The sequence below is a fragment of the Symsagittifera roscoffensis genome, chromosome 1 (genome assembly GCF_963678635.1).
Source record: "Symsagittifera roscoffensis chromosome 1, txSymRosc1.1, whole genome shotgun sequence".
Taxonomy (NCBI): domain Eukaryota; kingdom Metazoa; phylum Xenacoelomorpha; order Acoela; family Convolutidae; genus Symsagittifera; species Symsagittifera roscoffensis.
Window position 1 is genome coordinate 21,375,061 of NC_087062.1, and position 16,857 is coordinate 21,391,917.

General features: G+C 33.0%; 1 protein-coding gene across 4 annotated transcripts in view; it reads left to right on the forward strand.

Annotated features, from left to right (window-relative positions):
* Positions 1 to 222: 222 nt before the first annotated feature.
* LOC134855496 (uncharacterized) overlaps positions 223 to 16,857 on the forward strand; it is a 70,878-nt gene continuing 54,243 nt past the window's right edge. The window contains exons 1-2 of one of the 4 annotated variants that reach the window (XM_063872046.1): positions 256 to 287; positions 884 to 998. The gene's annotated coding sequence lies outside the window, so the exon portion shown is untranslated. Of the gene's footprint in view, positions 288 to 883; positions 999 to 1,827; positions 2,010 to 9,027; positions 9,776 to 16,857 lie in introns of those variants that run through there. The other 3 variants (XM_063872068.1, XM_063872054.1, XM_063872038.1) reach the window with 3 other exon arrangements.

Consider the following 16,857-nt stretch of genomic DNA (forward strand, 5'->3'; position numbering starts at 1 on the left):
AGGGAATTGATGAAATACAAACTTGGCTCTCATAATCAATTTCTTGACCCATTTAATCACTGCAATGGATTTTGATAAGTAATTTTAAATACCCAAAATCAATAATCCATTATAATCGATCATAACACATTTTTGCAATATAATCTGCAAATATAATCATTTTTGTTCATAAACTCCACAAAGTTTGCTTGCACATAGCTTGCTGTTTAATTAACTGCAAAAGTGGATTTTGACCAATTTGAAATGTCCTTTACTATTTAAACAATAATTTCTGGGAAGGTGAGAAGGTTTGTAGTTTGCAAACTTTTACTTCCTAATAAAAATACGAAAGAGGGCTTTGGAGGAACGGTGCTGAAGTGGTTATGTGTCCGCCTCTCAATTGAAAGGTCGAGTGTTGTAAGCCCACCATGATCCGTGCTCGTTGCTTTAGGATGAGGCGCAAAATCACCCAGCCCAGAAACATAAGCAAAAATCTAGTTTTTTAGCATTAGTACAACAGAGGTTCTCCGTGATGAGCTGCACAGCTCGTATGTTGGTCCTTTTCCTCGTGAAGAAAATGGTCTTATAAAATATCTAGATTTCAGAAAAATAAACAGAATCGGTCGAAATTCATTCTATTCAGTTTTTTTCCTGAAATCTATATCTTTTATAAGACCATTTATTCACGAGGGAAAGGACCAACATACGAGCTGTACAGCTCTTGTACCACTGCTAAAGAACTACATTTTAGCTTATGTTTCTGGATTTGGTGATGTTGCGCCTCACCCTAAAGCAACGAGCACGGATCATGGTGGGCCTAGAACACTCGACCTTTCAATTGAGAGGCGGACTCATAACCACTTCAGCACCGTTCCTCCAAAGCCCTGTTTCATCTTTTTGCTAGGAAGCAGGGTTGGGCCTATGATTTATGCAAGATCGCTTTAAAAGAAAAAATGGATTGTCGATCTGAACTAAATTATTAACAATAGACTGTTTAGCCAATCCTTTGCCTGTAGCAGGTAATGTTTGATACCTCTTGTGAAATTCTATTAAAAAAATTTTTGAGACGCGTTCCCCGCGGAAATTTAGTAAATATTGGCGCCTAATAAGCTCGGAAAATCAATTTAGTCGACCAAAAATAGTCGTCAGAACATTAGAAATGTTTTTTTTTTGTGAAAATCCAAAATTGCATCTGGTATCAGGGATGTAATTCATCATTTGTACATTACAAATCATTGTTTGTTTAACCATGTCTTATGTTACAACATATAAAAATCAGAAAGAAACAGACAAAAACGTTCAAAAAAAGTTTGTAAGTTTTTTTTTCTATGCAATAGCACAATAATGTAATACCCATAATTGAATCCTTTCTACACCCGATCTATTGTTCCACAGATTTAGGACTTGATTTCACTTCTTAAGCGAATCCGTAAGATATAAGAACCATAAAATTATGGGCCTAAAATACCAGTGTTTCCTTTTACGCAGGTACTACCTGTCCCTAAGGGCGTCTATGCCGCCTTAATGGCATTTCGATTCTTAGAATCTCCTCAAAGTTATGCCGGTACATTTGGTCTTAATAAATCTCTCTTAGGTGTAAGGTAGGTTTTGACTAGTGGTAACCTGATTTTACTAAGTGCTCGCTTTTGATATCAAACCCACGATCTAATTTTGAAAAGTTGACCGGTTTTAATCAAATATGTTTCCTCTTAGTGGCACATGGCGAAAATAACGCAGCTTGCATAATTTCATTAATAAAGTCTGCCAATTTTTTTTTGCGTCTTTCACATTCTGATTATTTATTTTGTTCAAATTTCCTCAAATTACATGTACCAAAATGATGGTATCACCCATTCTTATTGATAGCTTGTTCCCAAAATTTCGCTTTATAATGCGTCCCGTAAAAAGTGTGACTGAGTTTCACAGTTGGACTTTGATGTGTGGTTCATGTTACTGTTAATTTCACTTTTTTCTTAAATTTTACTGCTCCTCTTTCTAGTTCACCTTTATGCTTCTACTACAGCGATAAGGTAAGAAAAAGAAAAAAATATACGATTTTTTAAAAGAAATGTTCGATACTTTGTGGGGTCAACCAACACGGAACTTAAAATTAGAGTTTATCGCAAGATCAAAAGGTCCATTTTTGCTGCGTGTTTTCCTCAAATTTCAGTTTAAAAATTGTAGGACACCTTGCCTCGACTCTAAAACAGTTTTCTGAATTTTAAAAAAAAATCCAAATCACTACCAATAGAGCTTTACTATGGAGAGTTTTTTTGAGGTTCTCAAAACGGGGAGGGGAAAAAGCCACCCCGAACTGACAAACTTGAGATTGAAATCGATTTAAATAGATTTTTTTAAGGTCTTTGCTACAATCTCTGTGTAAAAGCGATTTCTATCCACTTTTTGTCAGTGCGGGACCCTTATGCGTCAGTTAGCTCATTCAAGGCACGTGATCGACACGAATTGCAGGTGGGGATTGCAAAAGCAGAACCAAAAAAGCTTCGTTCTTATTTAAATTTTCCTCCTCCAGAGCACCCAAATTGACTACAAATAGGTCAAGAGCACAATTTTTGGAAAGTTCTGAAATGAATGTATTTGAGTTTTCCGGAAGTTTGTGCCAAAAACTGAATTTAAAAGAAAACGACGGACTCAATATAGAATTAACTAATTTCTGTCTATGAACAAAGAATCGGCGAGTTTTTCAAATGAATATCTACTAAAGATGACGATGTCCATTTTTTCATTAAGCTCAATTCAATAATCGATCGATTTCCATTGATTTGAGCGTTGAATGCAAATTTCAAAAAATTTAAATTGATAGGCTTAACACGGAAAAAAATTGGTCAAAATGAGTATAAAGTATTCCGTCTGGATCTATACTGTCTAGCGTTCTTAATTATTTAAGTTTACAACGTGCAAAAACTTTTCCCATAAACTTTTTATAGATCAAAACGCCCGAAATAAAAATCGTGTCTCGGTTGCAAATGTCGCGGACAAAATATGATTCGTTTCAAACAACGATTTTTGTCAAATCGAAAGGAAAACAACTGACAACTTTGCAGAGTCGGCTGCCAGTCCTAATGATACCAAAACTTTGTTCAAACACACAATTTCTGAAAAAATATATAGTTAAAAATTAAAGATTTTTACGTCAATTTTGCAGTTTCATTCAAGTTGCGCCTTTTTGTGACTTTCAATTTCAACCGATGAAATCAACCTTTTTGTTCGCTTTTCTCTTGTAATAAATTGAAAAAAGGGTTGGTTTCCTTTGAAACATGACAGATGAGAATATTCAAATGATCTAGCCAAATTTTTTCTAGGTATGAGGTTACCATTCAACTGAAAGAAAAAACGTTAACATGGCACTGAAATTTTCACTATAACAGCTCCAAGTGTTTGATTTGAAGGTGCGTTAGGACTCTCTTATTTATTTTTAACACGCTAAAAGGGCAAAACTATATTAGAGCTATATCAAAAATTGCTATTGATATTTTTTTCAAGAATAAAAGTTGTATCATTAGAGTTTTTTAAATGCCAATTTTTTTTTCTCGTTTTTCCAAAATGAAAAAGAATGCATCGCAGCTACATCCAATTAAGGATAGCTGGCTCTGGTGCAAGTAGCAGATAATTTTTCAACCATATTCTTGAAAAAAACTAAATTAAAAACGACTTTTTTTTCGAAATTTGTGCCGTATTCAGTGCGTGGTGCGAGATAAAAGGATCAGAAGGATAGCCTAAAACTTAAGCATATTCTATAGTCATAGTAAGAAAAACAAAAAAAGCCGATAAATGAAAAAAATAACATTTAAGAATTTTTTATTTTGAAAAAATTTCAGATTTTTATTTTGAATTTTTGAAGTTTTTGTTTTCCAAAATGGGGCTAAAACCATCAAAAGCTCATTTTACATTTTACAAGTAATATTAAATTTAACTCTTGTCAGTAATCTTATCTTAACTCTAATCTTATCAATTTTCAAAACTTTCGTATTAAAAAACTTTCATATTTTTTCTTCTTTCAAACTTCTATTATTATTTCTATACAGACTGTTGTCTAATTTGCCTGTGGCGACCATTTTTTTTGTTCAGATGCTTTTACACACCACGCACATAAAACGACAATAATTGCATTAAAAGAACTTATTTTTTGTATTTTTTTCTAAAGAACCTGGTCGGAACAATCTGTTCTACTAGCACAGTAACCGGCTATCCTTTCCTAAAATCTAGAAATTCTATTCTCTCTTAGACCGCCACTTTCGAATGCAGTGGTTTTTTAGTATTCACTCTGTTAATATTTTTCATCCTGAAAATTGTTAGATCTGTCCTACTCTTTGTTTGAATGAGTTTTCGAAATTATGGGTTTAAAAAATTATGTACATTTTTCTCTCTGAGTTAACTTGTTTCAAGATATGCTTATTATTGCGTCCTTTGAAAGCGCTAGGTTTTATTGAATTTTTATAAGGGGCTAGAGCTTTCAATGTTTGCCTTGGAATCAGAAAAATCAAACAGCTGGTCATCTTTCAAGCCGCAGTGAGTTTTCATGAGAATAATCAATTATAGGGAATTGATGAAATACAAACTTGGCTCTCATAATCAATTTCTTGACCCATTTAATCACTGCAATGGATTTTGATAAGTAATTTTAAATACCCAAAATCAATAATCCATTATAATCGATCATAACACATTTTTGCAATATAATCTGCAAATATAATCATTTTTGTTCATAAACTCCACAAAGTTTGCTTGCACATAGCTTGCTGTTTAATTAACTGCAAAATTAGAATCCCGAACAAGCAAGCTCATCCCCTTGTACAACCCGCTTTCATCTCGATGTTCGCCATCCTTGCTCGATAACCACACCTACTCTCCCCTTCCACGCCCCAAGGCTCTCTTTCTCTCCTTGTTCACTCACTCCCCAATCCCCTCCCTGTTCACCCCTCTAATCATCTCCCCCGAACAACCAGCCATTAAATTGATGGGAGAATTGATAAACGTATGGACTTGAGGCAAAAATCACAAACGTTTTCACAGGTCACCAAGATTTTTTGTTTTGCCGGGCTCAAATTCCATTGCAATTCAGAAATGTATCATAGATCTTTCATTTTTTGCAACCATGTATCATTCATGCTAGTGCCACTTTAACGATGTCCATCCATGGTTCATCTATGAATCATGGGTGCAAATTAAATTGATGTTTCATCGATGAATCATGACTGAAACACGGATGTCAGTTCTATGGTAAACCTATAAATCATCAATGAAAATTAAATTGATGTTTCATCCATGATTTATGGCCGAAACATGGATGTCAATTATCTATTTCATTCATGAAACATGGGCGCAAATTACTTTGATGTATCATGCCTTTCTCCAGGGTTGACAAAAATGCTTCTCATCGAATTTCGTTTATGGAAAAAAAATGCTTGTCGATTAGTATTTTTCCATCAAAGTAATTGAAAGACTACCACTTTTCCCAAGTCCACCAACCTTCGAAATCTTCGAAAAATTTTAAGATTTTTTGTTGAATCTATTTCGGCTTCGTTATTGAAGATAATTTTCGCCCTCCTTATTGAAAATTTATCTAATATTTTCGGAAAATTTTTTTAAAAATTTTTCCAGAACTCTCGTTTAAAAAACTCAATTATATAAGAAAAATGAAATTTAGGCTAACTTTGATTCAAACAAAAAAAAATAAATTATAAACTATCAATGAAAACGGGCTCATAACTAATAATCAACAGAGCAAAAAAGTTTAAAATTTTCTGATTATTATCAGTCTCAAAGCACTTTTAGGCAAACAGATAAAGTAAATTAACTCACCAAATTCACCGTCTGTGAATAGTGATTGTGAACTAGCAATCATCTGTTTTTGGTATAGAAAAATTGCAAAAAATTATAAAATTCAGTACTCAAGGGGAAAAATATAGAAATTACCGATGATTGACAGTTCAATGGAACTTGTGGGCAGTCAATGGAAACATTAGATAACATCAATAGAAATTTAAGATGAAAACAAAAGATCTATCGAACAGCCTCAATTTGAGTTTTCGCGAATTTAGTTTTTTCAAAAAAAAAAACATTTTGATGATTCTCTCAAGTTTCAAAGCAATTATAGGCAATAAACTGAAAACCATTGCTCATCAATTTGTTTTTCATCTTAGAAATAATTCATTTGTCAGTTAGAGCATTATTTTGTTGATTGCCTAAAGTTGCTTTCGAACTGATGGTCATAACAAAAAATTTGGATTTTTCAAATCCTTTTTCTTCGGTGAGTATTTTCAAACATTGCTATGTTGACCCATTTTTGGACTGACATAAACCTACAGGTAGATTTGCAAGATTTTAGAAACCGATTTTAATACAGACGACTCTAAAAATGTTAAAAACATCAAATATCAAAAAATCTAACATAAATTTATTAATAATTTGGAACATTCCAACACTTTGCTCGATACAAACTTTACACAAAGAGGAAGCGTAGCCTTGCATCTTTTGCGATACTGCGCCAGCTTAGCTTTGCAAGCTGGCGAACGTAGAAAAGAGGCGGATATAACTGAACAAAAAATAGTAAAAAAACACGAAGAACAAAATGCGCTTTGAACCATTTCTGGAACAATTTATAATTCACACTTAACTTTTGATAAGAATATACGCATGACCAAGATTCAAAGCAGAGGTTCGCATCACTTGCAGTATTACAAAAATAGCAGTGCACGCTATCAGGCAAGAAAAGAAACTAAGCAATTACATCCAAATAAAGCGAAAAAATGTTCGAAAAGAAATACAAAATTTCCAATTTTCTCCGGAGTAGTACAACCGACGGATTTTTGATAAAAATTGAAAAAACCTTCGAGCGAAAAAAATTGTTTGCCAGAACTCCCCCCCCCCCCCCCCACATGAACCACCAACTCCCACACCTAAACCACCAACCCCGGGCACCTAAAAATCTCCCAATCCCCCTCCCCACCTCCACTTTCAAGCAACTCTTTATTAGATACTGTTGGGGATATTGCGGGACTAATAGTAATTAAAACAAATAAACATAAAACAAATAAAAAAAAAAAGTAAAATAAACAGCATTTTAGTAAAGCAACATTAAAAAGAAAATTCATGTTTTTTTAAAAACTTTTAAATACTGGTAAAACTAAAATTTTTGGTTTCTCGATTAGTTTCAGAGCAAAATGATTTACTGGGCTCAGCTCTTTGTTTTGGTAATCACTAAAAACATCATGGGTCGGATGAGCAGCGGGCATGAAAGATGACTTTTAGCAACAAAATAGACTTTTTGAACTTATTCTAAGATACATAATTCAAATTCCCATTATAGTACATTTTAAATCAAACAATTTTACGAAGTATTTTTTGTTGGGCTAAGTAATTTTTTCTACCCACCACTCATCCGCCCAATCAAATCATATTGATTATTTTGAGTTCCGGCAGGATAGCATTATAGGACAGGATAATAGGATATATTCGAATGACGTAACGCTTTATTGATATAACTAATATTGAACAATGATCTGATAATTTCATGCACAGGCACATTTTTCGAGTTTTCAATCGAAATCTTATATCAATTTAACTTAAAACTTAGTTCAAACTTGAATGTGACATAGATGTTTTCATTAACTAAGGGTAAAGGCAAAACATAGTTAAAACAGAGTAAAACAATGTATTTGTGTTAGTAAATCCCTGAAGCATGTCAAAACAATGCAATAACAATGATACGTCTCTGAATTGCAATTGAACTTCAACCCGGGTTCTGAGGTTTTTGTTCTTACTGATATTTGTAACGAACTAATGAGCAAATTAAAAAAGAGCTAAAATTGAGCCTAAGGAAAAGATTTGAAAAATGTCATCGCAATAGTCTAATGCAAACAAATATTGTAAATCAAAGCGTTATCAAAACTTTGCACAAACAATTATTAAATAATTTGAACAGTTTTTTAAAGTTTTGTTGCTCCAAACCCAATTTTCAGCTTTTTGATAATTTCTTAGAAGCTGACAATACAGATTTTCAATATTTGATTACATTTTATCATTAGGAGGCCAAGACTGAGTTTTGTAATTTGTTAGCGGATTGCGCAACAGCTGTAAGCAGATTTTTGTGGAATGCGCAAAATTACCCAACTTTCTTTGATCATCTTTGCTGTCTTGGATCCACATTCAAAAAATTGAAATACTTTTTTGCTCAAGTTTGCTAAACAAACAGTCCAATATGTGGAATTGGCAACAAATTTTGTTGAATCTGGAAGATTTTGTGGCATCAACAAACAATTTTGTTTTCATGACAATAATACACTACAATCTGCTAACATTTGTTGAGTCCGCTTGCAAATCGCGGAATCTGCGTGCTTTTGGGGAATCCGGGACAACTAGCTATATTTGCTGGTTGCGAAATTCGCGACTATACTAATGTGCCGACAAAATTTACGTTACACTTGTTTGTACTCTAAATCCACGGATTTTTTGTAAAAGCATCTACATTTTGTAACATGTTTAAAGCATTTTTTCTGGATTCCAGTGACCTACAGACCTAAATTACCCGGAATGATTGATTGGCTGAAACAAAATTTCTTTTATTTTTTTTAAAAGTTATAAAATCAGATATGAAAACATCAACAGCGCATCTGAAGTTTTCCCGGAAATAATCAGTCATTTTCCGGTTTTCATCGATAAATTCACGTGATAAAGCTTAAATTCTCTCTGTCTTGTCTGATGATTCATGCTACTTTTTCATACTTCTTCTCAAAGCAAAGTTCGCGTATCTTTAGGGTACAAAAATCAAAAAGAAGGGCAGATTGGGCTCCTCTGAATAAACGACCCCTCAGTTTACCCATACCTACACCTTGGGGTGACATAATCACTTGATTTGCTGACGTTTTAAGCTTTCACCGTTGAATCGACCATTAAGTTCCAGGAGGTTTTATTCTACCACTGAGAATAGTTTAAAGTGCGCTAAATAGACAGCTCATAAAACAGCAAGTTAGAAAAATGAGCTATTTTTTTTGAGGCAAAAAGTGAAAAAAAAATTGAGGCAATAAGAGGAAGAAAAAATTAGATGGTTCCCAAGAGATTTAATCGAGCGATTATTTTACAGATAAATAATTAATTCTCAAACATTAATCACTCGGAATTCAGGAACTTCTTTTTGAGCTCATAATCATTGCTGCGCGTTTGTTCAAATTTTCTTCACTTTTTCCGTTTTGAGCGATTTTCTTCTGGTCGGAAGACATTATCGGATGATTTCTTTGTAATTGTTTCCGCATACTTCCCCTGCAACATATTCATCTTCTCGATTATAGGAAACAGTAATTGCTTTTCCCGTGAGACGAATTGCGTATATTTTACGGAAAATAATCAATGAGGCTGAAATTTCTATCTGTTGACGTTTTTACTTGAGGGAAGACGACACGAAAGTGATCCTTCTTTGAAACATCTGCCCTATTCGACCTTTTAACTAATATTTTAATACAAATAGGCGGTCGTCCTCTCCTTTTAAACCTAGATATCATACCATAGTCATCTTATTTGCATAAGGCAATTCACCATGCCGTTTGTTTGACGTTTTATTAAAACCAAATAAACTTAATCTTTTCAATTTTTTTTGTTCAATTTACCGAGTACCAAGATATCATTCTAGACCCTAGATGCATTATTGATTTAAACATTGAGCCTCCAGATATTTGATAATAACGAGCATCTAGTTGCCTGTGATCATTTAATTTTATCAGCTTCTTGTTTGATTACGTAAAAAAATGGAACTTTTCGATGCTCTGCCCCAATTTGCATCAAAGTAAGTTTCTTTACAAGGACTTGGTGATTTTTTGGATTTTTTTTATAAACTTGATTGTTTTTTTTTTAAATTGTTTCTACATGCCGTCAGTTACGGGTTTTCGCCCGCCTCCCTGCCCCCCCCCCCCCCTAAATCATCCCCTGCCGTCAGTAACCTTTTGTGTTTATACCAACTCAAGTTGAGCATGAAAAATTGTTTTGACAGTGAACAACTGATTGCTTTTTTTTGTCAAAAAAGTTTTGATTTACAAAAACTGGTTGAGTTTTCAAGCCAGCTTTTTTGATGATTTTCGGAAAAACTTTGTTTGATATTCTTCTGCCAAAAAAGCCATGTTAGTATGATAATTGTTCCGATTTTGATTTTTCGAGAATTGGAAGTGGTAGATATTAAAATCTCTGTTTGGATCAATTGAGCAATCCCCCCCTCCCCCGTAATGACCAATTGAGATATCTCCCTCTCAAGCAAAAACGATTAAACGCTACAAAAAGCCGTCAGCAAACGCAAGTAGATGAATGATGTGTTTATAGCAAGCAGTCAATTGACCGACTGAAGCTTATTTTATATGAGTAAAAAAAATTGGAAAAAAAATCGAAATTTATGAAAAAAAAACGACCATAGCTTCATCGAGGAAAGCGACTTACCAGGGTTGATGCTCTAGCCTTGTATCTGAATATCAAACACTGCTCTCCGCAGCACCTTAATATTGTATGCAATACATTTTTCTTCCTTTTAGAACAAAAAAAAGTCGCTTTATATGCCCCAGTTTTATTGATTCTTTTTCACTCTGATTGTAAAATCAAAAAATTTGGCGACTTTTTATAGATTGACCAACTTGATATTCCGAACTCTTCGACAGCACTAAAAAGGGGCCCAGTTCCGGCCACAGTTTTTGCGCCGCAGGCAAATTAAAAAAAGAACAGGCCGAAATAGACGTCTGTAGGCATTTTATGGATGAACATCTTTTACCGAAAACGTGCGTTTGTTTATGGCGCGTGCTCCACCCTCATAATTAAAATATTGGCGCCAAAAAATGCCTTTACAAATTTTTTAGAGTTAGCGAGCCAAAAATGGAGTACTAAAGTTGTACCAAAGGGAGACCTTTTGGGTAGTCAAGGGTTCGAAACCGCCTCCCCTTCTCCCTAACTGAACTACTGAGTGGAATATCTATGTAAATTCGAACTCCGGCGTCAATAATTTTCAGATGGTATAATAAAATTGTATAAAAGTAGCTATTTAAAAAGACAAAATTTGCCCGAAGAAAAAAAACACCGAGCACAATTTTTAATTCGTGGACCAAGCCAACATCCTCACTCCTTAAGTTGGGAGGAGGATGTTAAATTGACGTTAAGCTGCAATTTTTAGCCAGTCATAGTCGAACATTACACAGGCTCTGCTAACAAATTTTAATCCAAATTATTGATTGGGGAGGAAGGTCTTCTTTCTAAGTGGGGGGATGTATATTGACATGATACGCATCCTTTCTTCAAAAGTCGGAACACTAATTTTGAGAAATGATCAAATGGCCGCCAACACGTTTGAAAAAAAATCATAACCAGCGGTCATAAACTATTTGAAGTTTATTTGAACAGGTCGCAAACTATATTTTTTCATATTAGATATTGCTTTTGTGCAAAATTCAAGAGAAAATGTTTTCATCACCTCCTTCAGCAGAAACATTTGATTGCAGCTGTAAAATATCAATGTACTGAATTCATTATTGAATAAGTATTGGTACAATGCCGATTGCTGTGCAAGTAGCACAGAGTGTTCCGACCATAGTCTTTAAAAAACCACACACAAAAAAATTGTAGTTTTCACTCCTGGGTGTAGTAAAATGATCTGACGTAAAACCTTAAATTAGGCAAAATCAAAATTCATACTAATATAAGCAAACAGGAGAACCGAGAACATTTTTTGAAGGAAAATGACAAGAAATTTTTTTTTAATCATAAAAAAATGGAACTTTTTTTTCAAATTTTCTTTTGCAGAAAGTTTTTGAATTTTCAAATTTTTTGATTCACAAAATAGCTTTAAAAATCTCCAGAATCAACTTTTACTCGTGTTAATCTAAATTTTAGTCTTCTTAGGCTACTGCAAACGGCTTAACTTAACCATGAATAAGCGTGCTCGCTCAATTTACTAGCTCGACGAAAAAAAAAGTTTCAAACCAGTTTTTCTCAACAGTGCAAAAACGCATTCGAAAACTGCAAAACTTTCTAGTAACATTCGAAGCACTAGTGGTGTTCCAGGGAAACTTTTGAAAAACTGTTCGTTTTATCGAAATAATTTTTTATTTTCTGGGTTGAAAGCAAATTGTGGTCGAATGGTTAATTGATTTTTGACAAGTGGGTTGGATATGGAGAGTTTTTGGTGAAGTAAAGTCTATTTAGTGGATGTTTAATGATTTTTTGAGAGATATTGCGTCTTTAGGCTAAATAATCAAGTCTAAATCTGTCTTTAGGCCTATATGATATTTCCCTTTTGGGGTAATGTTGGGTATCAGTTGAGACGATTTTGTTCATTTCGTACTAAAGGACAGGAGAGTGTTGTAACTTTTATCTAGTATTTATTTAAGTTGTCAAATATAAGGATTCCGTTTATTTTTAACCTGGAGGTCTTGAAGTTAAAGTTTTAGATCTATTTGAAGTTAAGAGTCTGTCGGCCTATGATAGTGGTGTCGGAATGGGGTGATGTTTGAAACGACTTTCATTGATTGAACTTGAACTAGTTAGTTCGAGATTGAGAGTTAAAGGTTCTGCGGAAACAATTATCCAAGTATGATGAAAATATGTTAGACAATCAGGGGTGTTTCTGAAAATCTACTTTCTTTTATAACTTAGGTTGTGGGATAAAAGTTTTGTAATAATTTTTTGGCTGATTTGTAAGAAGCGATGATTGGTGTTGTTGTGATTTTTTTCTGTTTCGGGCAATAATTTTTTTCTTCTAATTTACGACTATTCCTTTGTTTTTGAGGTATTTGGTTCTCAGGATTTGTTAAATTTTTTTGTGATTTTTTTTGATGGTTGCTTTTTGATGTGTATCGGGTCAGAATGATAAATGATCGGAATTTTGCGGGTATTTTTGTTAATTTCTGTGGGTTTTTCAACAATATTTAAACTCTTGAAGGAAAATATTTGTGTTAACTCTCGAGGAACGTACTCTTTTGGATAATATGGTACAAAATTGTTTCTATGGTGGTTTTTTCTTTTTTGTTGGGGTCGATAAGTTTATAAGTAACATCTGTGGGTTTTTCGATTATTTGAAATGGTCCTTTTCTGATAGGTTGCAATTTTTAAATATTCAATTTTGGGTTATAAAATTTGGTTTCGTGATATATGTTTCTTTTTTTAAATTAGTTGCTGGTGTGATACGTGAATTTTTTAAGGATTGAACTTGTTGTTTTTGTACTAGCTTTCTGGCAATTTTTTGATACATTCCGTTATGTTTTTTTATCTCGCTTTAAAATACTTTCTGTATGTGTACCATGGGCCAATTTTAAAATTTGTGGATGTCGAAAATGATCTGCGTCATGTGTATGGAGTGTTAAATTGTAACAAATTGAATTTTTTGTAGGTTGGCATTAATCTTGAGCATTTTTTGAGGATTTTGCTGTGAATATTATTGGTTTACATGGTTTTTGATAGAAAACCATTTCAAATGGTATAAATCGAAGAACTTTTGTTGCTTAAGAATTACAGGCTAGTGGGAATAACTTTATGTCGGTTGACCATTCTGTATAATTTGTGTCATTTCCATTAATAATACAACGGAGATACTCTTAAAATGAACGGTTCATGCCTTCTACTAAATTTTGTGTCGATGATGAGTTTCGATTATGAAAAAAACAAAAAATTGGAAAAGTGTTACAAAAATTTAAAAGAGGGTTGAAATGACTACTTTAAGATAGAGAACAGTGTTTGAGAGAAACTTTTGAAAAGTGACTTGTTTCGTCAAAAAAAAATTTTAGATTCTGGGTTGGAAGCAAATTGTGGTCGAATTGTTCATTGATTTTTGACAAATGGGTTGGGCTGGATATGAAGAATTTCTGGTGAAGTAAATACTGGGGGTTTCAGGTATGAAAATCTTAGTTTTATTTTTATTTAGTGGATGTTTAATGATTTTTTGAGAGATATTGCGTCTTTAGGCTAAATGATCATGTCTAAATCTGTATTTAGGCTTATTTGAGATTTTTCTTTCGGGAAAATATGTGTTTAACTTGAGACAATAGTGTTCATTTTGTACTGAGTGATAGAAAAGGGTTGTAACTTTTGTCTAATATTTATTTAAATTGTCAAATATAAGGATATTGCAAATTTTTGACCTGGAGGTCGACAAGTTAAAGTTCTAGATCTATTTGAGAATAAGATTTTGTCGGCTAATGATAGTGGTGTCGAAATGGGGTGATGTTTGAAACAGTTTTGATTGGTTGAACTGGAACTAGTTAGTTCGAGATCGAGAGTTGTAGGTTCTGCGGAACTATTTATCCAAGTATGATGATTATATGTTAATTAATCAGTGGGGTTTCTTAAATTCTACTCTGCTTGATAGCTTAGGTTGTGGGATAAAAATGTTGTAATCTTTTCTTGGTTGATTTGTAAGACGCAATGATTGGCGTTGTTGTGATTTTTTTCTGTTTCTGGCAATGAGTTTTTTTCTTCTAATTTACGATTATTCCTTTGTTTTTGAGGTATTTGATTCTCAGGATTTGTTGTATTTTTTGTGATTTTTTTTGATGGCTGCCATTTGATGTGTGTCGGGTGAGAATGATAAATGATCGGAATTTTGCGGGGGTTTTTTTTAATTTCTGTGGGTTTTTCAACAAAATTTAAACTTGTGAAAGAAAATAATTGTGTTAATTCGCGAAGAAAGTACTCTTTTGGATAATATGGTACAAAATTGTTTCTATGTTGGTTTTTTTCTTTTTTGTTGGCGTCGATAATTTTATAAGTAACATTTGTGGGTTTCTAGATTATTTGAAATGGTCCTTTTCTGATAGGTTGCAGTTTTTAAATATTCAATTTTGGGTTATAAAATTTGGTTTTGTGAAATATGTTTCTTTTTTTAAATTAGTTGCTGGTGTGATACGTGAATTTTTTTAGGATTGAACTTGTTGTCTTTGTACTAGTTTTCTGGCAACTTTTTGATACATTTCGTTATGTTTTTTAAATTGCTTCAAAATACATTCTGTATGTGTACCAGAGGCTAATTTAAAGATTTGTGAATGATGAAAATTATCTGCGTTATGTGTATGGAGTGGTAAATTGTACAAATTGAATCTTTTGTAGGTTGGCAATGACCTTGAGCATTTCTTAAGGCGTTTGCTGTGAACATTATTGGTTCACTTGCTTTTTAATTTGAAAAAAAAACATTTTCAAATGGTAATAATCCAAGAAGTGTTGTTATTTAAGAATTATAGGCTAATGGGAATAAGTTTACGTCGATCGACCATTCTGTACAATTTGTATCATTTCCAATATTAATACAACGGAGATACTCTTGTAATGAACGGTTCAGGTCTTCTACTAAACCATGTGTCGATGATGAGTGGCGGTGATTAAAAAACCACAGAGATTGAAAACTGTTACAAAACTTGAAAAGAGAGTCGATTTGACTACTTTATGATAGTGAACAGTGTTTGAGAGATATTTTTGAAAAGTGACTTAATTCATCAATTTTTTTTTAATTTTCTGGTTTGGAAAGCAAAGTGTGTACCAAATGTTTATCGATTTTTAACAAGTGGGTTGCATATGGAGAGTTTTTGTTTTTGTTGAAGTAAAGTCTGGGGGTCTAGGTATGAACTTCCTAGTTTTTGTTATTGGATGGTTAATGGTTTTTTGAGAGATATCGCGACTTTAGGCTAAATTATGATGTCTAAATCTGTCTTTAGGCTTATATGATTTTTCTATTTGGGGAAATGTTGTGTATATCTTGAGACAAAATTGTTCATTTTGTACTGAGTGATAAGAGAGGGTTGTAACTTTTGTCTAGTATTTATTTAAGTTGTCATATACAAGGGTAGTGCCTATTTTTGACCTAGAAGTCTTCATGTTAAAATTATAGATCTATTTGAAGTTAAATTTTTTCCGGCTAATGATAGTGGTGTCGATATGGGCTAAAATTGAAACGATTTTGATTGGTTGAACTTGAACTAGTTAGTTTGAGATTGAGAGTTAAAGGTTTGGCGAAAAACTTATCCAAGTGTGATGAAAATATGTTGATTAATCAGTGGGATTTCTGAAATTCTACTCTCTTTGATAACTTAGGTTTTGAGACAAAATTTTTAAAATCTTTTCTTGGTTGATTTGTAAGACGCGATGATTGGCGTTGTTATGATTTTTTTCTGTTTCTGACAATAACTTTTTTTTCTAACTTACGATTATTCCTTTGTTTTTGAGGTATTTGGTTCTGAGCTTTGTTGTATTTTTTGTGATTTTTTTTGATGGTTGCTTTTTGATGTGTATCGGGTGAGAATGATAAATGATCTAAATTTTGCGGGTATTTTTGTTAATTTCTGTGGGTTTTCAACAATATTTAAACTTGCGAAGGAAAATAATTGTGTTAATTTGCGAAGAAAAAACTCTTTTGGATAATATGGTACAAAATTGTTTCTATGTTGGTTTTTTTCTTTTTTGTTGGCGTCGATAATTTTATAAGTAACATTTGTGGGTTTTTAGATTATTTGAAATGGTCTTTTTCGAATAGGTTGCAATTTTTTAAATATTCCTTTCTGGATTATAAAATTTGGTATTGAGAAATACGTTCCTATTTTTAGATTAGTTGCTGGTGTGAAACGTGATTTTTTTAGGATTGAATTTGTTGTCTTTGTACTAGTTCTTTGGCAATTTTTTGATATTTCGTTATGCTTTTTAACTCGCTTTAAAATACATTCTGTATGTGTACCAGAGGCTAATTTTAAGATTTGTGATTGATGAAAATGATCTGCGTCTTATGTATGGATTGGTAAATTGTACAAAACGAAGCTTTTGTAGGTTGGCAATAACCTTGAGCATTTTTTGAGGAGTTTGCTGTGAATATTATTGGTTCATTTGGTTTTTGATTAAAAAAAACTTTTTCAAATGGTA